The sequence below is a fragment of the Narcine bancroftii genome, chromosome 11, assembly GCF_036971445.1.
Source record: "Narcine bancroftii isolate sNarBan1 chromosome 11, sNarBan1.hap1, whole genome shotgun sequence".
In the NCBI taxonomy this organism is placed as follows: domain Eukaryota; kingdom Metazoa; phylum Chordata; class Chondrichthyes; order Torpediniformes; family Narcinidae; genus Narcine; species Narcine bancroftii.
In genome coordinates, this window is record NC_091479.1 from 53,923,111 (window position 1) to 53,947,243 (window position 24,133).

At 48.4% G+C, this 24,133-nt stretch overlaps 1 long non-coding RNA gene across 1 annotated transcript; it reads right to left on the minus strand.

Annotated features, from left to right (window-relative positions):
* Positions 1-8,773: 8,773 nt before the first annotated feature.
* On the minus strand, positions 8,774-13,494 carry LOC138745418 (uncharacterized). Its single transcript, XR_011346249.1, has 3 exons — positions 13,084-13,494; positions 12,404-12,481; positions 8,774-9,266 (listed from the first exon to the last, which is right to left on the minus strand). It is a non-coding gene; the product is annotated as an uncharacterized lncRNA (long non-coding RNA).
* Between the last annotated feature and the right edge of the window lie 10,639 nt (positions 13,495-24,133).

Below are 24,133 nucleotides of genomic sequence, written 5' to 3' on the forward strand. Positions count from 1 at the left end.
AGATTTCACTAATCCTTTTGAATTTATGATCTCTGGGATTTCTCGTCAAGTTTTCTATTTAGGTTGGTGTATCTTGCAGACCTGTTTGGTTGCAGCAAGTAAGAAGTTATCGCCTTGTAGCATCCGCTGTGGCAGCGCTACCACATACTGTTTTAAATTCCCCACGTGTGCTCGCTGGCCAACCCACTTCTGGTGATGTACTCCCTGACTTCCATCTTTACGTCATTGTGTCGTGGAGTCACTCTCCAGCTGGCTGCCGCTATGTGGAAGTGTAGGGCTCCTCAGCCCATACATGGTGCTAGGAGTGGGCTCCTTCTCGGCAGTGAAGGGGAGTCTGTGCCATCTTGGATTATCCAAGTGTTGCAGCGATTTGGCCTCTTTTTGCTCACCTGGTCTCTTGACACACCATAATCTCAGCATTTATAAGGGGGAAATTCTTTCAATGTTTCATTCACTTTTATTACAGAATTCTTCCTAGATTATCTGTGTAACATTGAATGTTATGGGTTTTCATGAACAGGGATCATGATTTTACTCATAATTTGGTGAGCAAATGGATGGGACATTTTTACTAATGCCCCATGGGAATCGAAATAAAAATGAAGTGACAAAATTTGGAAGGTTTGTTGACCCTTGTTTTTAAGCAGGATGTCAGGATAACCTTCATGTTACTTGCTGAATTAAAATGTGATTTGTCAGTTCTTAATGGCAGCTGCCATATTGGCATTGCAAGGAGAGATGGGAAATGGGTCAGGTCCTTGGTGGCCCCAGTAATGCAACGTAGAAAGATGTCACGGGGCTGAATGTGGTTTAGGGAGGGTGAGGGTATTAATTTTTAGGAAATGTATGTGGCCAGCCACCTATCAATATTTTTTGTCAAACAGAAACTGCTGCTGGTAGAAGCCATTTCCTACTTTGAACAGGCCCAATGTCAATATCCAAGCACATATTGTTAAGAGCCCATAGGATCCCAAAACCCAGCAGCAAGAGACATTCACCAAGACAAGTGGTTTTTAAAACAGAAGTTATTTTTAATCAAATTTAAACATGAAATTAGAATGAAACTTTAAATTAACTCTATACTTAACTAATCCAAATGAACCCCCTTCTAATTCTAAGCGCACATGTTTGTAATGTGTATAAATTTAAGAAAAGTTCTTTGGTTCAAGGTTCAATCTCACTTCTCCTTCTTCCAAGTTCTCTGGATGCCCAGCCTCCCCCTCACCCTACAACTCCCCCTTCACCCTCCCCCTTACCCCTGCCTGGCCCCGCCCCCTCCCCTCATTCACCGCCCCCGCCCCCTCCCCTCATTCACCTGCCCCGCCCCCTCCGGGCTCCTGCCCCTCCCATCCCCCTCCCTCTCCCTCATCCCCATCCCCTCCCCGCCCCCTGCACCGACCCCTCGGCTCCACCCAAACACCCCGCTGGTACCGGCCACTCCTGGGTGGGGCCCGGCGGGCTGCGGGTCGCCCGCTTGCACGGCTGAGGTAGGTCCCGGCGCTGCCGCCAACTTCATCCCATTCACACCCGCGGCGACGCGACGGACCCCGAGCAGACGACGCCGCCACCAACGTCCCGCCTCCTCACAGCAAGAGCCAATCAGCCCGCGAAACCGCCCATCAATCCAACCCGACTTTAGCGTCCAATCCCATAGCGGCCTCACCCAATCAACCCATTGGCTCGCGCAACTGAAGCAACCAATCAGCAAGCGAGCGAACACACAGGTGAACCCAATCAGCATCGCAAGACAGAAATCAAAGGCAGTGAAAGGAGCAGGAGACCTTTCGGCCCTTCCACTTACAACTACCCCAACAACTCAATCTAATCCTTGGTAAACACAGGATCACTTTGTCTTGGCTCCAGGATTCCTCTGATCTCAAGAAATACATTGTACCCCAACTGCAAGGGAGACTATTTATTATCAAACTTTCCTTTATATTTATTACCGCTTCCAATTTAATGGAGGACACAAGTGGTTGTGTCAGCCAGCTGGACCGCCTTGGGGAATCTCATGGAGCAGGCAATCTTGGTGAGAAGGTAACTCATCCCGCGGGAGGCCGGTAGTGACCCTACAATGTCATTGTAGATGTGGCTGAACCTATGTGGTGCTGGCTCGAATGTCTGGCATGGTGCCTTCACGTATGTCTGTATTTTGGTCATCTGGCAGAGTGTGCAGGCCTTGGCCCACTGACAACCTGTTTTTCAAGGCTCAGCAAGACCAACCGATTGACCACCATTTTGACAGTACTGATGGCCGGGTGCGTCAGATTGTGCACCTCATCATAAAACTGCCATCTCAATGCTGTCGGCACGATGAGGTGGGGTTTGCCATTGGAATGTCGCAGGGGAGCGTCTACTTACCAGGATCGATGTTAACATCCTCCAGCCTGAGCCTGGACACTGCTCTCTTGCTTGCAAGGATCTCAGGGTCATCCTGCTGTCCCCTGCCGAGGGCTAAGTAGTCTATTCACTGGGACAGGGCCTGGATAGACTTGATTGCGGGGATGGGGCAGTGCGTCACCCATGATGTGTTGAATGTCGGTAGTGAACTCAGACTCATATGAGAGGAGTCGCTGCTGCTTGGCCGACCACAGGTCCAACACTTTATGGAAGGCAAAAGTTAATGGCTTCTGGTCCATGAAGACACTGAATTGTCTACCTTCCAAAAATACCTTAGGTGCCTGACTGCCAGGTACAGCACCAATTGCTCTCAGTCAAAGATGCTGTATTTGAGTTCAGGTGGCCAGAGATGTCTGCTAAAGAAGGACATGGGCTGCCATTCCCCTTTGATGAATTGCTCCAGTGCACCCCCTACTGCTGTGCAGGAAGCATCTACTGTGAGAGTGGTGGGTGTCTCTGGCCTGGCGTGTACCACAAGGGTTGTGTTGGCCAGTGCGTCCTTGGCCTTCTGGAACGCCTCCAAATCCTTTTGTCCCAGGTAATGTCTTTACCTTTCTCCGCATGATGTGGGCCACGGGGGGGCGTGGCAAGATGGTGTAAGGATCAGACGTGCCTTCCAGTCCTCTCCTGACTCTATCTTAATGTTTTGTCTAGAAATGCCCATTAAAATTCTTTAAAAGTTTAGATAACTTCAGTGCTGTTAATTTAACTTATGATGGTAAAATTGGTGGAAAAGAGCAAAAAAAAACGACAACAGATTATCAAAAAACTACATTTTCCAAAAGTTCAAGTTTTGGAGCCTACCTACAGGAAAGACATCGAGACTCAGCGTGAAATGGATCCCAGGAGAAAGGTACAGCTTTCGGATGTAAAGTTCAATATTACATCGGTAGAGCCCTCTAAAGTGGGCGCCAAACAGCCTTTAGAACAAAGAGTTACTCAGGTTCGCACATGTGCAGTACCATCTGACGGCAATGTTATGAATGAACCACTTGTAGTAACATCAGTTGAAGTACCGGCTGGGGAAAGGCATTTGTCAACTGTAGCGGTGGCACTGCAAACTGCACCTTTTGAGATAAAAGAACCTATCCAACTTGATGGACTGGGGAAAACCCCGGCCAGCGTCCTCCAGTCATTGCTGGAGAGGCTGTGGCTGGGGTTTCCACACGCAGCTATACTACAAGGAAGGCAACCAGAATGAAGGAAGCAAAAGAAGACCCTTTGGTTATGCAGAAGAAGCAGGAATCTGTTGAGCCAGAATCTCTTCCAATTGAAAATATTCTTGTGAATCTTGAATCTAAATGATCTTATACAATGAAGGGATTATCCAAGATTATGACTGAACTTGGTACTAGGTTTAATACTCTGTGGTGAAAATACATTCTCAACAGATGGCTGAGTTTGGAGCTTTTAAGCTTGAAGTGAGAGATAAATTTAATTTGTGTGAAGAAGATATAGACGAAATACGAGATCATGTTTCAGATGTGACCAAAATGGTCAAAGACTTACAAACTCAAAATAAAAATTTGGTGAAAAAGATTGATTATTTGGAAAACCAATCCAGACGGAACAATATAAAGATTATTGGTTTGCCGGAAGGAATGGAGGGACCAGACCCAAGAAAATTTTTTACTGAATGGATTCCGCAGGTGCTGGGTCAAGAACATTTCCTGGAAGGTATAATACTGGAACGTGCTCACAGAGGCTTGCATAGAAGACCTATTTCAGGTCAAAGTCCAAGACCTGTTTTGGTTCGTTGCTTGAATTATTACGACAAGAAATAATTTTACGAGTGGCTATTAGAAATGCACAACAGAGAAAATCACCCTTGATGATTCAAAATAATCGAGTTTTCTTCTATGCGGATTTGAGTCAAGAAGTTATGTTCCAATGACGGGAATTCAATTCTGCTAAAGAGTTGTTGTGGAAGAAAGGTTATAAGGCAACCTTTAGATATCCAGCTGTTTTGAAGGTTTTTCAAGATGGTTGCCAACCAAAGTTCTTTGATTCTCCAAAGGAAGCTATAGCATTTGCTCAAGAGCTGCCAATTACTCGGTTTCAACAGAGACGTAGTCCGCCGCGATCTCTAAGGAGACAAGAGATGGAAGAAAAGAGCCGTGCTACAAGAAGGAATGGTTGTAATGGTGACTCGGCAGTTGGAGCTGATTAAAAGAAGAGTTGTTTTTTTTTTTAAATTTTTTTTTTAAATATTAAATAATGATGATGTTAGTTTAAGATGAAGTGAGAGTTGGGGGAGAGAACTGGATGGGCACTATTTCCTGAAAGTCATCTGCTACGTGTGAGTTATCTCACACCCATTTTTTTGGGAGTTACCGCATTGCGCGGTTTAGACGGGAGGGGGTATTTTTAACCTCCTACCTGTTTTTTTTTCCTTTTTTTGTATTATTAGATTAAAGAGTTAAGGGTTTTCTTTTGTGTTTATAAAAAAAAGCATAAGAAAGTATTTGATTGTTTAAAAAACTAAAAATTCATGTGGTTTTTTTTGTAAAGTTTATTCAGTAGATAAGGAATATTTGAAATTTAAATGTGAATGGGATGGATAAGTTTTTTTTTAATATTTTTTCTTTAACTTTAAGGTGAAAGGAGTGGTAATTCTGGTGTATATTATTTTGCTATTTTAGTTATAGAACGAAGGGAATAATGGTGAAAGTTATAAATTGAATTGTACAATTCTTAATGAGGCTTGAATTTTGTTTGTGGCTTATGCTCCATTTGTTGAAGATATAGATTTCGTTGCAGATGTATTTTTATATTTGGATATCTGAATTTTAACGTAATGATTGGGGATATTTAAATGTGGTTTTGGAGCTTTTATTGGGTAATTATTCAAGGTTAAAAGGGAAAAATGGTGGAAGAGTACCAAATTTGAATTGTACAATGTTTAATGAGGTTGGAATTTTGTTTTAAGATGGCGGTTTATGTGACTAATATGATGATAGATGTGAAGTTAGTTGATATTTGGTGAAGGTTTATCTCTATTGAGAAAGTTTTATTTTTCATCTTTTTTTTTCTCATGCTACAATTTTTTTTAACGAATTGATTATTGTTTCAGAATTTTTGATAGACAATGTTACTGATTTTACTAATTTTTTATATTAAGTTTGTTAATTATATGTTTCATCTTAACTCTGTTAAATATATGCATTTAAGTTTGATTTAAATATGTTTTTTAAGTCTGATATCTTAGTATTAATTACTTTTCTTTTTGTTAGTATTTTAATTGGTTATGTTTTTGTTTTTTTTGTAAGTGGGTTTTTTTCTCACATATATTATTAACTTTATTAATTCTTCACTCTTTATTTTGGGGGGGAAGGGGGGGTTGGACTAATTTGAGTTGGGTTATTAATGTGTAATAATTATTGGGGAGGGTATAGTTTATTTAGATTACTGATACTGTATTGTAATTTTATTATTTTGTTCTTAATTTTTAAATGTAATTCTATATATTATTCATGTTATAAAATCTTAAATAAAGTTTAAAAACAAAAAAATGATGTCGGTCACAACCGGTATGAATCAGTGATAAAAATTAATCGTACCAGTGAATTCTTGCAGCCCCTTCATTATGTGGGGTTTGAGGAAGCACTTAACAAACTCTACCTTTTCAAGCAGGGTTTAGTTCCGTGCCTGTTGATTTGACCCCCAAGGAAGTCGAACGTTTCCAACCTGAACTAGCACTTAGCAAGGTTTATATCGTAAGTCCAAATTCCCGCAGCCAGGCGCACAGTCACATTAGACGGTCTCTGTTTAGCTTCATTGCCACCACTTTGACATCTTGTGGTTACTGCCACCCTCTGCTGTTGGAGAATATCCTCCTTGATCTCAGCCCCTCAATGTAACTAAGAACCCCTAAAATGTCCCTAATGTTTTGGCCTTCATCACTACTCCTGGCAAGGCATTCTTGACACCCACAACTCTGGGTAAAAGAAAATACCCCTGATATCTCCCCTAAATCTTCCTCCCTTTGCTTTAGACAGATGTCTTCTAGTGTTTGCTACTCCCATCTGGGTTTCAGGCAAACTGAAGGGCATCCTTCACCGAGTTTCTGGTTTTCCAGCAGTTCTGGATGTCTATCTCTGGATGCTCTGCTCCGTGGACCACCCCGCAGTATCCCATCTAGTCCTGGAGTCTCTGTGTCAGCAATGCTCTGCTGACCACTGCCTGATGGCTTTGTGGTCAAATGTGTTTGTCTATGAAACCGTTCCCAGGAAGGTAAAGGGGCAAAGTCCTGCTGACTGGAACATTGTGCAGCACCAGGGCCAGGCCAATCTTTCGCAACACCTGAGCCAGGTAGAACCTCAGCACAGAGCAGCATTTGGTGCCCTTGCACTTTGGTTACAAGCACAGCCACACACAATTATGGTCATGCTGGTTACACCCTTGTCCCCATTGATTGATGATGTACACGGTCCTTCTCCAGACTCTATCCATTTTGGACCCCCACATGAATAGGAAATTTGTTTTGGGAATTGACAGGGTGGTGGTGTGGGGATGGGCCAAACCTGGCCCACGTGCAGCAGGACCGAAAGTTCCTTGCACATTGCACCTGATAATCAGGTTTTACCCGAATGACAGAGATGGGTATCTCTGTGGTTCTCCCTGTCTCCTGGACCTGGGGGTCTTTGTACTGCTCCCCATCTCCTTAAGTTGGTGCTTTGTTCTCCACCACCCCCACAAGAAATCCAAGACCCCTGGATGGAGGGCAGAGGCGTAGAGAGATCAGTGAGAACACGGGTAGTTTCAACAGGGTGGGGTCCATCCAGGCGCCTGATAACAGGAGGAACCAAGTGGGAAGGAGGATGCAGGGCATTCGATAGCAGGACATTGCAAGAGAGTGGATTCCTCAAACTCTTCAGGGGAGAAGGCGCTGGTCGATCCATCGGTTTAGGTGGGGCAGGGTATAGACATGGCAGCTGACTGGAATTGTCAGCGGGTTACTGAGACCTGGGAAAGGAGGGGAAGGAGGGTGCAGTAGTGTTCTGAGAGTGCTGAGGGAGAGGCAACATGGGTGCCACCTCAAGGCAACGGTCCCCTGATTGATTGCAGGGATGGGCTCTGTAAATAGACTCATAGATATCCAGCACAGAGCATCTTTGTCGCCCTGCCATCAGGAAGGAGATATGGAGGAATAAAAGCAGAGCAGCCAGGGAGGGAAATAGCATCTTCCCACAGGCCATGATATTAAAAAGGCAACATGAGCTGGATGGGAGCTAAGAATGAAAAGGGTGAGAGGAATATGGACTGATTACAACAGCTCAGCTAGCAGGAGAGAGGGGCTGAAGGGCCTGTTTATGTTTTCTCTATCTGGACCAGCTTTTGAGTTCAAGCTTTAAAAAACCCAATCATTTTTAAATTTAATATCAATGGTACAGAATGAATCAAGAGACAAGATGTCTGTCCAGCAGCAAGCGTCGAAGGCACTTCCTGAAATGGAGGCTCTGAAACCACAGGGAGGTTCTGGACGGAAAGAGGCCCAGCTTCTTCTGGAAGGAGGAGAGGAGAGGCAGGGGAAATGCGGGGGAAGGGAAGGGGAGGGGAGGGGCTAGGGATGCCGTCCACCGTTCACCTCCCCTTTCCTCTACACCGTTCCCCTCCCCTTTCCACTGCCCGTTCCCCTCCCACATCCCCTCCCCCTTCCAGTCCCCAGTTCCCGTCCCCCGCTCGCCTCCCCCATTCCCCTCCCTCTTCCCTTCCTCCTACTCCTAACCCTAACCCCTAACAAAATCCTAAACCTAACCTTAACACAACCGATACCCCCTACCACCACTCCACGTCCCCTAACTCTACCCCCACCCCATCCACTAACCCTAACTTTATTCCTACGCCTATGCCACCCCCTAACCCCAACCCTAATGCTACCCACCATCCCCTAACCCCAAACCTCACCCCTCCTCTACCCCCCTGCTCCTACCCCCTTCCCCTATACCTAACACAAGCCCACTTCCCCGAACTATAGACGTAACCATAAACCAAGATATAGCCCTACCCCATGTCTCCTAACACTAACCCTAACTCTACCCAACTTCCCCAACCCTAAACTAAACCATATCCCTATCCCTTACAACCTACCTCCTTCCCCTAACCCTACCTCCTACCCCTTCCCCATACCCGCACCCCCTACAACTATCCCCTTCTCCTAACCATACCTCCTACACCTTCCCCATACCCACACCCCCTACAACTACCCCCTACCCTATCCCTTACAACCTACCCCCTTCCCCTAACCCTACCCCTTCCCCATACCCGCACCCCCTACCACTATCCCTACCCTATCCCTTACAACCTACCCACTTCCCCTAACCCTACCTCCTACCCCTTCCCCATCCCCGCACCCCCTACCACTACCCCCTACCCTACCCCTTACCACAACCCCTACCCTTACCCCCTTCCACTACCCCCTTTCTCCTACCCCCTTCCCCTCCCCCTCCTTCCCCTAGGTTAGGGGTAGGAAGGGGAAAGGGAAGGGGGAGGGGAAGGGGAGGAGGAGAAAGGGAGGGGAAGGGGGAGGGTTAGGGGAGGGGATGGGGGAGGGTAAGGGGAGGGGGAAAGGGGAAGGGAAGGGCGGAGGGGAAGAGGGAGGTGAAGAGTGGAGGGCTGGGGTTAGGGCATAGGTGTGAGGGCAGGGGAAGGGGAAGATGAGCGGGAGGGGGTTGGGATGGAGGAGGGGTAGAGGAGAAGAGGGGAAGTGGGTGAAGGGACATGGAAGAGGCAGGGAATGGGGTTGGCAGGGCCAGAGGGATACGACGGGGAGGGGTTCAGGCCATCATGATGTTGTCCGTCCTCTGTTCAGCTGGGATGCGAGGTTCTTCTGGACTCGTGTCTCGTCTCTGAGATCGCTCCTTCTCCTGGGAAGAGAAATACGAGTGATAGAGATACTGTCTCTGAGGCCTGAACACATTGACTTTGGAGGGTCCCAACACTTCCCCCATCATCCCCCCTACCCCTGAACCCTCCCCTCCCTCACACCAGTACTCTCCATTTTTCTTGAATTCCTGTCCATATTAAAATCCTTTTCATGCCTTTTTTGGACAAGCCTCCGCTACTACCCCGACAATGCATTCCAGCCACCCACTACATTCTGTGTGAATAAAATGTACCCCTCACGTCTTGCCTAAATTTCCCTCAGCTCACCTTATTTAGACGTCCTCTGGTATTCTCGCCCTAGGAATGCACACAATATTCCAAGTGTGGTCTGACGAGAATTTTATACATCTGCAACGATACCTCTCGGTTTTTGAACTCAATCCCCTGACTCCTGAAGGCCAGCACACAATACACCATCTTAAACTCCCTCTCAATTTGCACAGCAACCTTGAGTGATATATGGAGCAGGATCTAAATATTTCTCTGTCCTGCACACTGTTCATAATCCTGCTATTAACCAAGTGCTCTGCCCACACATTCTTGTAATCCGCATTCAATGAAGATATTGGTCTATATGAAGCTACTTTTAATGGGGCTCCAACCTTCTTTGGAATAACTGTTATTCGTGCCCTTGAAAATTACTCTGGAAATAAACCTGGACCGGTTGCTTATTTAAGTACATCTGATTTACAGGATTGAACTCCATCTGTCACTTCTCTGCAAACTGGATGACCTATGACAATCTTCTACACTGTCTACAACATCTCTACCTCTGTGTGATCCCCTGACGTACCCACCCTTCCACTCCCATCATCATTCATAAAAATCACAAAGAGCAGGGGTCCCAGAGCAGATCCCTTTGGAGCGCCACTAGTCATTGTTCCATCTACTACTACCCTCTGTTTTCTGCAGACAAGCCAATTCTGAATCCACACAGCCAAGGCTCCATGGATCCCATGCCTCCAGACATTCTGAATGAGGCCTCCGTGGGGATCTTGTCAAGCACCTTACTAAAACCCTCGTGCAGCACATACAGACCTTGACCTTCATCTATCTCCTTTGACACCTCCTCGAAAAACTCAATTTGACTCGTGAAGCAGGACCTGCTCCTCACAAAACTATCCATGAGTTTCCCCTGCATGTTTGGGCATTGCCCTCGGCCCCAGAATCTGCAGACTTCCTGGCGAGTCCCTCCCTTACCCCTTCCCAGAGCTTCCGCATCCATTAGAACATCAAGCATTGCTGCCCAGTACAGGCCCTTAGGCCCATAAAGGCTGTACTGACCTTTGTAAATGTTCTCCACAACCTTTACCTGTACCACACCCATAGGAACATAGGAAGTGGGAACAGGAATAGGACAAAAATGGCCTATCGAGCCTGCTCCGCCATTCAATACGATCATGGCTGATCTAATTTATGACCAAACTCGACCTACCCTGCCTTCTCGCCATATCCCCAAATTCTCTATCATGTAAAAATTCTGTTCCCTTACATCCACATGCTCGTCTCAGAGACTTTTATATGTACCTATTCTACCAACCGCTACCACTTTCTCCGGTGACGCATTCAAAGCTCTCACAACTCTCTGCATAAAAAAAATCTCCCCTCACCTGAAGCGGATGCTCTCTGAGATTTGCACCTGACACTTTAGGAAAGGTTTCTGGCTGTTCATTCCATCTAAGCCCCCCACAATCTTATTTAGAATAAGTTATTAAGCTGTGGAAGGCGCAAGTTGGGAGAGGGAGGAGGGGAGAGAGCTGGTGGGGGAGGGGTGAGAGCTGGTGGGGAGGGGACAAGGCCGTGTTGTGGAGAGGGATCAGGACCGCGTTGAGGTGGTGAACGGACAGACATGGGTGGATCTACCTGCCGAAATAAAGGAGCATTAAGAAGGCCATCTCGGGATCTACCAGCATCTTCTGGGGCTTGATGTTTCAATTGAAAACCCCCTGAGGATGGAAGTAGGCCATGCTCTGCTACAGCTGGTACATGAACATCTGGCAACACAACGATATAACATGACCCACTCTGCCTCCACACTGGCCGGGTCTATATCCTGAGGGTAAGGGGAGGTGGGTGAAGGGCCCCTCCCTGCCAATCAACATCCATCCTCATCATCCTCTCCACCCCTCTCCCCTCACTACCCTTTCTCTCCTCACCAATACCCATTGAGACCCTCATGCACCCTTCATCGATATCCAGTCCCCAGCGAGACTCAGCCAGTAAACTCCTTCATATCCTCCATCCCCACCATCCAAGCTTGCCCCAGTGGACAACTTGACCACCCAGACCCACAACCACCTTGATGTAGATCATGGGAATGGGCTGCTTGGCCTTGTTGAAGTGCTGGACCATGCAGTGAACCGTCTTGGGAACATAGTCCATACCCAGATTCAAATAAACCTGCTCTTCCTCTTGGACACAATACAAACATGTCAGCTGGATTTACCCTCCAAAACCCCGTGCCTCTCCCAACAGGAGTGCCAGCCCCTCCTGCTCTCTGTAGGCCTGAAGCCCCCACTGCTCAACACAACATGGCATGAATCCAACGGCTCAGCGAGCAGAGCGTCAACAGGCCGTAGTGGACCCGTCCGCTGCCCCATCATTCGGCTTCTGGTGAGACTGCACAAAATGTGCAGCTCTGACCGCCCTCCCTCGTGAGGCAAGGATTCACCGGGGGAGAAAAACCATTGACGTTTCGAGATGAGAAATGTTTGCAGCCGGGTGTTGGCTGGGGTCGAACATGTGGAGGCTGAGTTGTTGGGACGATTCAGAGCAGGCGTTGATTTGGAAGCGCACCAAAAGGTGCCAAAAGTGAGTTTTGGGGGAAAGTACATTCGTGAAATGAATTGGGGAAACAGACTGGAGGGGCTGAGTGGCCGAATTTGGCGACCTTGTCTTGTGGTCTTGGCTGCTGCTGTCTGGAGTTGAAATGGCAAGAGGTCATGAGTTAATGGGTGAGGAGCAGGGCAGCCAACGTCAAAGAGTCAGCACTGGTCAGAGGGGCAGGATGGAGGCAACAGAGAGGCTGCAGCGAGACAGATCGATTGAAGGAATGGGGAAGGTAGCAGCAAATGATATGCATCAGAGTGAGGGTGGGGTGGGTGCAGGTGGATCTTACCTTGACTACAGAGGAGAAGTTGAGAAGAGGGACAATGATGGTGTGATCCAACTTTCGCACGATCTGCAGTTTGCGGTTCTATGGCGAGAGAAGAACATCAGCAAGGCTGGGCGATGGGTCGGGGCCCTGAGGGGCAACTTGTCCAAGTTGAGGGGGGAGGCGGGGAGGAGATTAGTCAAGAGGTCAGAGGTGGGGAACTCCAAGGGAGGCCGAAGTTGGGGACTTTTCGAGAGTCAATGGGGGGGCACTTTTCGTGTCGCTGGAGTGGGGACTCGTCAGGGGGTTCAATGAAGTATCATTTCAGTTTTTATGATTGTTTTCCCAGCTTCTACTAAACAATGAATTTGCAGAAAATCTTTGATATTTGCCAGGTGAGTGTGTGTGTGTGTGTGTGTGTGTGAGTGTGTGTGTGTGTGTGGGGTGGGGGGTTGTGTGTGGGGAGGGGGGCTGCTGTTGTGGGTTTGTGTGACTTTCTCTGTTTCCAAACCCCATGGCTGCTTTGGTCTCTGTCAGATGCTCCTCTTTCCACCCACCCTTCAAAAATGTGTTTGGGGTGTTTGTCAATTGTGTGTAATTGTGTGAAACGGGCTCATGTGTCGCAAGGGCCTGTGAACGTGCTGTAGGCCCTAAATTTAAATATCAGGGTTTTTCATTTCCACACAACTGCTCCTCCCCATCACCTTGAATCTCTTGTCTTGCAAGATCTTCTTGATGGCAATCATCTCTCCGGAGTCCACCAGCCTTGCCTGGTACACCACACCGAAAGATCCATTGTCGATGATTTTAACATCTGTGCAGGACACCACCTTGGGGACGTTGGGTCCATGACACGGTGTGGCCACCTCTGTTGTGACCTTATTGCCATGTCCTCTGGGGCAGAAGCAGCAGCATTTACACACCCAGAGGGTACACAACAGGTCATTTATCCCAACCCAGCCTTGCTGTCCAAGTTAGTCCCTACCCCTCCCTCTAACTCCCTTCCAAGGGTCACCTAAATGTCAGAATTGATCCTCTGGTGGTTCGTTCCAGCTCCTCTCAGTAGAAATATTGCCACCCCAGGTCCTTCTATGATCACTCTCCTAAGACTGAGGCCAGTTCTGCAGCCGTTCACTTTGTCTACAACCCTCCCTCCATGAGAGGATCGGGTCATCCTTGACCTTCAGCACGTCCCGGGGAGATGAACCACTCTGAACCCTACCATGTGTTTAGCAGAAGCCCTCCACATTCCCAGAAGCTCAGCAACACCGTGATCTTCCATGATGCAAGCGAGACCTCGTCGCCTGAGGGAGCAGGTGGTGCGGAGAGAGCCCCACTCTTCACCGCTCAACTCTGTTGGGTCCGCCGCAGCAGAAACACTTTCTAGCACCTTGATCCAGGTCCACTGGGGGAAAGAATCCTATCCCGGTTGGGGGTGTGTGGGGGTGTATGCAAGGGTGGAAGGGATCTTGTAACCACGGGGGGGGGGTGGCGGGTGGAGGAGCGGTCGTGTCTCTCAGTGGACAGATCCCATTCCAGGTGGAGGGGGAGCTCTGTCCCATTTCTGTTGAAAGGTCTACTTTCCATCCCCCTCGCAACTTCTCTTCTCCCTCAGACACCTCACACTCTCCCCTGCCCCGATTCCTCTACCACACTCTCATCCACCACCCATCACCACCCCCATGGTTTCCCCAGTGCCTTCCGTCCCCTCACACCCCATCCCCCCAGCTCAACCCTATGTCCCCTACCTCTGATCCAATCTCCCTTGACATTAGCCTGTGGTGCTACCCCGTTCCTTTGTTCTCCCCTCCTGTCCTACAGACCCCATCCCTGTATCCCCTCACATGCCATTGTTCTCCCCTCCCCAGTCCCCTCCAGCTGCCTCATAAAGTGCCCTGCACTCAGGATGGGGAGAGGGGATTAAATGTAGCCTCCATTCTCTCCGCCCACACTGGGTAAAGGATCGTGCCAGAGGAGTCTCTGTCCCAGTAGGGGAGCATGTAACAGGCTCTTTATCTCACCCATGGGTGCAGGGTGCTTCCAAACACAACCCTGTTGATCAGAGGGTCCCTGGGATGAGACAGTGTTCTACTCCGACATGCGGGCCAGAATCCCCTTCCAGGAGATGCATCTTTCTCGTGTTGCTGTGCCATGGCACGACTCAGCTATGGCTGCCCCATGCAGTGACATCATCACCCCCTCTGTGTCATCATCTCCCCCCTCTGTGACACCTCCCCTCTCTGTGACACCCCTAGTGTAATGGGCAGGGACATCCAACCATTTAAATCCTCCTCAATTTCCCCAAGCAAGGGGAGAATAATTCAGCTGGTCTAAATTACTCGTTGTTATCTATTCTAACTCCTAGATATTTGATCCCATTTTGCCGCCACATTTGTTGACTATTTTCTTGACATTGGCTCTAATCCCCCTTCCTAAGTGACATGATTTTGCACATATCCCAAAAGAACTTATACCCAGAGATCTCCCCATAGACCTCCAGCGTGGAGCACAACTTGGGCAATGAGTGTGTTGGGTCTGTCAGATATATCAGAACAACTTCTGCAAATAAATTGATTTCATGCTCTTCCTGGCCTGTTCTGAAACCTTTAATGCCTGAATCCTGGCAAATGGCCTCGGCTAATCGCGCCATGGCCAGTACAAACTCACTCACTGGGAGTGTGGGGGAGGAGTCAGACATTGATCGGCATGCCTGTTGGCTACCTCTGTCCCTCTCATCTCGACATTAGTGGCTCAGGTTGGGGGAGTCTGTGCTGGCTCCTGCAGTGCACAGCAGCACTGCTGGACCAGCTTTATCTCCTTATTTTCCTGGGCCCTCTCCAAATCTTTCCTTTCTATGATCTCACATTGGTTTCTAAGGAGAAACACTGGCAGCCAAAAGGCACCCTCTGATTCCCCTTAGATTTTGGGAACCCCGACTTCTTGAAGTGGGACCACACGTGGTGACCTATTTTCTCAAGATGTGGATCCAGGAGCTTGGACCAGTCTACCAGTTTGCCGTGGTCCGCCAGCATGCTTGCCAAGCTCCCCAACCCTGCACTCTCGTCAGTCCACCCGCAGATCTTGTTCTCCCTGCCTGCACTCGATTTCCTGCCCCAATTCCAAAGCATCTCCACTGCAGCTGTGTTCAGTCGGAACTCGAAGGACCCTGCTCACTGCACCAATTATTATGTGTGTTAAACTGATTCGAGGGTTCCCAAGGGTGGCGAATTTGAACACAGTTGTCTTTTATTGACACATGTAGTGAAGTCGCATGAGGAGTAAAAGACACACACAGACATAAACTCGCCGGATTAATCGATACACTTGCAACCACTCGTGGATAGAAGACTTGACAATCAACTTGTCACATATGATACCTTGAACAGGTCATTCATTCACTCATTGATCTTGGATGCCTGTGGGTGGTAGGGGATATGCAGGTGGCCCCAAATACTTGGCATCACCACCCATTGCTGGTCGGACGTTATCCGATAGGGTATTCCACATATGGAGCACGCTAAAATGGTGCTTGGTCGGCCCACTGGCAGGACATCCGAGTATGTGCTGACCATCGTGAGAACATATCACTTTTTATTTTGGCAGGGGAGAGGCCTGATATGGTCAATTTATCAGACTTGGCCAGCTCCCGAACCCCAGCGAATGCGGCCCTTGGTTTTAATTGCTGACAAATAGGGCATTTGGCCATCACAGTTCTTGCAACATCATGAGACCCCCAGATCCTCTGTCCATCATAGTGCCCCCATATGCCCACATTTATGATGCACCAATGCTGCCAAGGCTCCAGGGTCTTTCTGCTTGGGGAAAAAAGTGGCAGAGCATATTTGAGCAGCTCAGTCCACAGTGGCATCGCGTCAGCTTCAGCGGTTTTCCTGGAGGTGTGTCCATCCACGTGGTGGACCCTGACTAATCTTTTGTTGTTCCACCTCTCAGAAGATCTGCCAGTGCTGTTGTCCTCAGAGCAGGCAGCCATGGATCTGCCTCCCTGTCTCCTGACGCCAACCCATCCACACTGACGTGTTGTTTGGCACAGCCCAGAAATCCTGTTGCACTGATCGGAAAAGAGGCTCCTGGGCCCACCTGGTTGTCCCTTTTCGGATCAGTGCCACAGCTGCCAGCTTGAACAGTTGGCTCTCCCCTCCACCTCACCCTCTTGTGTCAGTACTTTATCTGTGGTGAGCTGGAGTGCTCCCACTTTACACCGTTGTTTTTCGCACCTCCACCAGCCGGAGCCGTCAGTAAACCAAGCTTTTTCCTGCTGTCCAGCATCGAGGGTGTTGAACGGTTTGCCCCAGGCCATGGTGCCAAGCTCTTCTCGGGGTCATTCAAGTGGGAGGCTGTCACTTTCGGACAGGACATGATCTGTTCTTGCAAGTGGCTCAGCCCTTCGGGCCCGGCCTCTGTGCGGTCTGCCATGTACCACTTCTTCGGTCCGCTGTGAGTGGCATCCGCAGATTGAACCCATCACATGTTGGGGAGGTGTGGCTGGAGTGTGACTGTCTCTGCTGCCATCTGGTTCTCTGTGGTGAGCAGGCGAGCATCTGACACTCAGATGGAGAGTCGCGGGAGGCAGCTTCCAGGAGGGAATTGAACCAGAAGCTGTGTGGGACTCGGCGACCTTGCCTCTTTTGCTCGAGGCTCCACTAGACCATTGTCTTCATTGTATAGACAAGTCATTCAAAGGGTCTTCCAGTTTTGAGGGGTTGGAGGTTGCTTGTGGTCAGTGGCAGTGGTGTTCAACAGCGTGTTTTACCATTTAAGAAGCCATTTGTTGTTCAGGTCATCAATGAAGCGGAGAGTTTTTTTTTTCTGGGCAACATTGTACAGTAGATGGAGGGACAGGGTGAGATGGGGAATATGTTGGCACCAGTAACCCAAAACACACACAAAACTTTGTGCCTCAACTTGTTGGTGGGCACCGCAATGAGGATTTTGCTTTGAGCAACCATTGATATTTTTCTGCTGCCTGGATGCTCAGGAAAAAGACTGTTGGACTAGGACCCTGGACCTTTTCCAGGTGGTGCCTCCCTGGTGCCAGTGTCTGGGGTGTTGCTGCTGGTGTCCAAGACATCCTAAAATGGGACAGAGGTTGTGGCTCATGGAGATACCAATGACATAGGGAGGAAGAGGGAAGAGTTCCTGAAAAGTGGGTCCAGGGCATTTGGTGAGAGCTGAAAAGAAATAGCTTGAAGGGACTCATGTTGGGATGACTGTCTGGGCCATGCGACAGTGAGAGCAGGAACAGAATGAGGTGGAGGATGAAGGCGTGGCCTGAAGGTGCGGGTGAAGAGCTCCTTGAGGGCATCCTATTTGCCTTGCTCGGGAGGCTGATGTCAGAAGTCGATGAGCCTTGCTGCCATGTCCTGATGAGCAAGAACATCATGGAGGAGTAATGGATGTCATCAGCGGTGATCTCTTGGAGGTGGAACTGGTCCTTGGCCTGTTTGAACCCCACGTGTGGCTGCGACATCCAGAACATTGACAGCTTCAACCAAACCATCTGAAGAGCCGCCTGGACCGTGATCTTCACGTCCAACTGAAGGGCTGGGTCCTGCTGTGGTCACCACTGTAGCAGACACTTCTGTTGAAGAGAGAAGTGGGAGGGGGGTAGCATATTGTGGATGGGGGTGGGGGGTGGTTTCTTTATTCTTTCTTTTATAGATGCCACACATTAGATGAGCATTATTATTAATTGTGTGAATTTGTTGTGGTTATAAGTTTTTTAAATATTTTTTTTTAAATGATTGGCAGGACCACGAGTGGCAGATAGGATCATGGGGACTCTCTCCCCCCAACCCACCCACCCCAAATATCAATGGGATAAACCAGGTTCATTGTCAATGTCGTTGAGGATCCCTTCCACCTGCCCACAGCATTTGGCAGCTCTTCTCATCAGGAAAGAGGTCGAGGAATATCGGAGCCAGTAGCACCAGGCCCAGAAACAGATTCTTCCTGCGAGCAGTGAGAATGGAGAATGATGGATGACCGGCTCAGTCAAAGACTCCATGACTCTGCTATTGATTCAAGAGAATTTATTTCTTTTTTGGGAGGGACTGCACGTGTATCATTTGTCTCTCTGTGCGTAGGTCCCGTTGTGTGTTTGCAGAGGTTTCCACCATGAATACAGTTTCCTCGGGTTAAATTTGAACGGGTACAGAGGAGCTTTCGTGGATTGGAGAATGTATCTCATGAAACAAAGTTGACTGAGTTCGGGCTTTTCTCTTTTTCACCCCAAAATTAACTTTATTCTAAAATTATTGACCAAGAGGACAACTGTTCCATGTCTTTTCTCATCCTCGTGTTGCATGCCTATATTCCTTTCACTGCACCTGTTCTCTGTTTAGCATCATTCTACCACTTTGACACCTCGTGGTTACTCCCTGCACTCTGTGGTTGAAGGGGTTCCCCTTAGTCTCCGCCCCTCAAGACCCGGAGGATTAGAGTCCTTCACCACAGCGCCCTCGTGTTGGCTGCGCCAAGCCTCAGTGCATTTCTCAGCAACCTGGAATAGGCCGGTGGGCAGCGTTCCCTCACCCACATCTCCATGTGCTAAAAGACCAGCAGGTTAACGTCGAACAGTTATGCCCTTCGGACCTCGATGTTGCGCTGACCTATCAATTCCAAGCAAAATAAAAACTAGACCCTTCCTCCTTCATAACCCTCCATTCTTGCAATGGAGGGAGTGCAGAGACAATTAACCAGGCTGATACCTGAAATGGCAGGAATGACTTATGAGGAAAGATTGCGCAAATTGGGATTGTACTCCCTGGAGTTTAGAAGATTGAGAGGGGATCTCATAGAGACATATAAAATTCTGGCAGTACTGGACAGAATGGATGCAGATGGGATGTTTCCAAGGATGGGAAAATCCAGAACCTGGGGCCATGGTTTGAGGATAATAGGCAAACCATTTAGGATGGAGATGAGGAGGAATTTCTTTACCCAGAGAGTGGTGAATCTGTAGAATTCATTGCCACAGAGGGCAGTAGAGGCAGGTTCATTAAATATGTTTAAGAGGGAATTAGATATATTTCTTCAGTATAAGGGTATTAAAGGTTACGGAGAGAAGGTGGGGATGGGGTACTGAAATTTAAGATCAGCCATGATCTCGTTGAATGGCGGAACAAAGGGTCGAATGACCTACTCCTGCTCCTATCTTCTATGTTTCCTTCATTCATGTGTCCAAGAAGCCCTTAAATGCCGCTAATATTTCAGCCTGCATCACCACTCCTGGCAAAGCATTCCTGGCACCCACAACTCTGTGTAAAAACAAGTACCCCTTATATTGCCCCTAAACCTTCCTCCCTTTGCTTTGGGCTTCTAGTGTTTGCTTCTCTTATCTGGGTTTCACGCAGACCAAAGGGCACCTTTCACTGAGATTCTGGTCTTCCAGCAGTTCTGGATGTCTGTGTCTGGATGCTCTGCTCAGGGGACCACCCCGCAGTATCTCATCAAGTCCTAGTCTCTGTGTCAGCAGGAATTCCATGCTGACCACTGCCTGATGGCCCTGTGGTCAATAGTGTTTGTCTATGCAACCATTCCCATGAAGGTGATGGGGCAAAGTCCTGCTGACTAGGACATTGTGTGGCATCAGGGCCAGACCAATCTTTCACAACACCTGAGCCAGGTAGAACCTCAGCACATAGCAGCTTTTGGTGCCCTTGCACTTTGTTTCCAAGCACAGCCATACACAATAGCCATGCTGGTTAGGGTTATTCCCCCATTGATTGACGATGTACATGGTTCTCCAGACTCTATCCATTTTGGACCCCCACATGAATAGGAAATGTGTTTTGGGAATTGACAGGGTGGAGGTGTGGGGCTGGGCCACACCTGCCTCACGTGCAGCAGTACCAAGAGCTCCTTGCACCTGATGACCGGGTTCTACCAGTTTGACAGAGTTGGGCATCTCTGTGGTTCTCCCTGTCTCCTGGAACTGGGGGTCTCCTTACAGCTCCCCATCTCCTTGAGTTGGTACTTTGTTCTCCACCATCACCACAAGACAACCAAGACCCCTGGATGGAGGGCAGAGGCGCAGAGAGATCAGTGAGAATACGGGTAGTTTCAACAGGGTGGGGTCCATCCTGATGCCTGATAACAGGAGGAAACCAATGGGGAAGGAGGATGCAGGGCATTCGATAGCAGGTGGGGCAGGGTGTAGACATTGCAGCTGACTGGAATTGTCAGGGGGATATTGAGACCTGGGAGAGGAGGGGAAGGAGGGTGCAATTGTGTTCTGACGAGAGAGTGCTGAGGGAGAGGCAACATGGGTGGAACCTCAAGGCAAGGGACCCCTGAAATTTTTGCAGGGATGGTATCTGTAAATAGACTCCCAGATATCCAGCAAAGAGCATCTTTGTCCCCCTGCCATCAGGAAGGAGATATGGAGGAATAAAAGCAGAGAAGCCAGGGAGGGAAATAGCTTCTTCCCACAGGCCGTGAGATTGACAAGGCAACATGAGCTTGATGGGAGCGAAGAATGAAAAGGTGGAGAGGAATATGGACTGATTACAACAGCTCAGCCAGCAGGAGAGTGGGGCCGAAGGGCCTGTTTCTGTGTTGTCTATCTGGACCAGCCTTTTGAGTTCAAGCTTTAAAAGACCAAACCATTTTTAAATTTAATATCAACGGTATAGAATGAATCAAAGGACAAGATGTCTGTCCAGCGGCAAGCGTCGAAGGCACTTCCTGAAACAGAGGCTCTGAAACTACAGGGAGGTTCTGGCCGGAATGAGGTCCCGCTTCCTCTGGAAGGAGGAGAGGAGGCAGGGATAATGTGGGGGAAGGGGTGCCTTCCTACATTCACCTCCCATTTCCTCTACACCGTACACCTCTTCATTTCCCTGCCCATTCCCCTCCCTCATCACCTCTCCATTTCCTGTGCCCCGCTCGCCGCCCACGCTCCCCTCCCCAACTTAACCCTAACCCCTAACAAACCCTAACCTTAACGTTAACACTACCGATACCCTTAAACACTACACCACGTCCCCAACCCTAACTCTTATTTCCACCCTGTCCTCTAACCCTATCCCTATGCTGTCCCCTAAACCCAACCTAATCTTACCCACCTTCCCCTAACCCCAACTCACACCTCACCTCTACCTCCTACTCCTACCCCCTTCCCCTAAACTTATCACAAGCCCACTTCCCCGAACTCTAAACCTAACCCTAAACCTCGACCTAACCCGATCCCACATCTCCTAACCCTAAACCTAACTTTACCTCTACCCGTCCCTGACCCTTATCTTAAATCTACGCACCTTCCCCAACCCTAAGCTAAACCCTACCCCTATCCTCAACACCTACCCCCTTCCCCTAACCCTACCCCATACCCGCACCCCCTACCACTACCCCATTACCTACCCCTACCCTCTCACTACCCCCCTTTCTCCTACCCTCTTCCCCTATCCCTCCTTCCCCTGTTAGGGGTAGGAAGGGAAGGGGAGGGGAAGAGGAGGAGGGGAAGGGTAGGAGGCGAAGGGGAGGGGGAAAGGAGAGGGGAAGGGGAGGTGAAGGGAGGAGGGCTAAGTTTCGGGCATAGGTGTGAGGGTAGGTGAAGGGGAAGGTGAGTGGGAGGGGATTGGAATGGAGGAGAGGTAGGGGAGAAATGGGAGGGGAAGTGGGTGAAGGGATATGGAAGAGGTGGGGAATGGAGTTGGCAGGGCCAGAGGGAGAAGGGGAGGGGTTCAGGCCATCATGATGTTGTCCATCCTCTGTTCAGCTGGGATGCAATGTTCTTCTGGACTCGTGTCTTGTCTCTGAGATCGCTCCTATTCCTGGGAAGAGAAATATGAGTGATAGAGATGCCGTCTCCGAGGCCTGATCACGATGACTTTGGAGGGCCCCAACTCTTCCCCCATCACCCCCCTCCCTACCCCTGCACACTAGGACCTTTCCCATTCCTCTGCTTTACCTGAGGAAGTGTGTTTTGGAGAAAAGCACGATCTATCTCTGCAGAGCTCAGAGCCACGTGTCTCCATCAGGCAACACCCTGGTTCACCATGACATGGCAGCAAGATGTTGGACAAATCGTGGATGGATCAGTTGAGTCCCTTCAGCTGACCCATCTGAACCTACCCCACAACAATATTACTCTTCCCTCCCTCTCACCAGTACCTTCTGTTTTTCTTTTATTCCTGTCCCTATATTAAAATCTTTTTTGTGCCTTTTTTGGATGAGCCTCCAGTACCACGCCTGGCAATGTATTCCAGCCACCCACTACATTCTGTGTGAATAAAATATCCCCCTCACATCTTGTCTAAAGTTCCCTCATCTCACCTTATTTAGATGTCCACTGGTATTTTTGCCCCAGGAATGCACACAATATTCCAAGTGTGGTCTGATGAGAATTTTGTACATCTGCAGCGTTACCTCTCAGTTCTTGAACTCAATCCCCTGACTCCTGAAGGCCAGCACACAATACACCATCTTAAACTCCCTCTCAATTTGCACAGCAACTTTGAGCGATTTATGGCGCAGGATCTAAATATATCTCAGTCCTGCACACTGTTCATAATCCTGCCATTAACCAAGTGCTCTGCCCTCACGTTCTTGTAATCCGCATTCAATAAAGATATTGGTCTATATGAAGCTAATTTTAATGGGTCTCCAACCTTCTTTGGAATAACTTTTATTCGTGCCCTTGAAAATGACTCTGGAAATTAACCCGTACCAGTTGCTTATTTAAGTACATCTGATTTACAGGATTCAACTCCATCTGTCACTTCTCTGCAAACTGGATGACCTATGACAACCTTCTACACTGTCTACAACATCTCTACCTCTGTGTCATCCCCTGACATACCCACCCTTCCACTCCCATCATCATTCATAAAAATCACAAAGAGCAGGGGTCCCAGAGCAGATCCATTTGGAGAGCCACTAGTCATTGTTCCATCTACTACTACCCTCTGTTTACTGCAGACAAGCCAATTTTGAATCCACACAGCCAAGGCTACATGGATCCCATGCCTCCCGACGTTCTGAATGAGGCCACCGTGACGACCTCGTCAAGCACCTTACTAAAATCCACGTGCAGCGCATACACACCTTTACCTTCATCTATTTCCTTTGACATCTCCTCGAAATACTCAATTTGACTCGTGATGCAGGACCTGCTCCTCACAAAACTATCCATGAGTTTCCCCAGCATGTTTGTGCATTGCCCTCAGACCCAGAATCTGCAGACTTCCTGGCCAGTCCCTCCCTTACCCCTTCCCAGAGCTTCCGCATCCATTACAACATTAAGCATTGCTGCCCAGTACTGCCCAGTACAGACCTTTGTAAACGTTCTCCACAACCAACTAACCCTTACCCGTACCACACCCATAACTATGGGTGGATTAAATATCCAATTAACTTCTTTCTGAAATAATGCATCATGAATTTAATGTTGATTCCAATTTTGAATAACTTTTCATAATTCTCGTTCAGCTCCTTTAAAGTTAGATCCATTATCAGAACATAATTCTTTTACTTGACCACGTCTAGGAATAAAACGCCAAAGAACATTAATAAAAGAGTCTGTATCAAGCAATGACGCTACTTCAATATGAATTGCTCTCATAGTCAAACAAGTGAAAATAACTCCATATCGTTTTTCAACACTTCGTCCTCACTTTACTTGCAAAGGACCAAAATAATCAACTTCCACGGATGTAAATGGGAATTCATCAGGTGAAACTCTGTCCTGTGGTAAATCTGCCATTTGTTGTTGTCCAGGTTTTCATTCTCTCT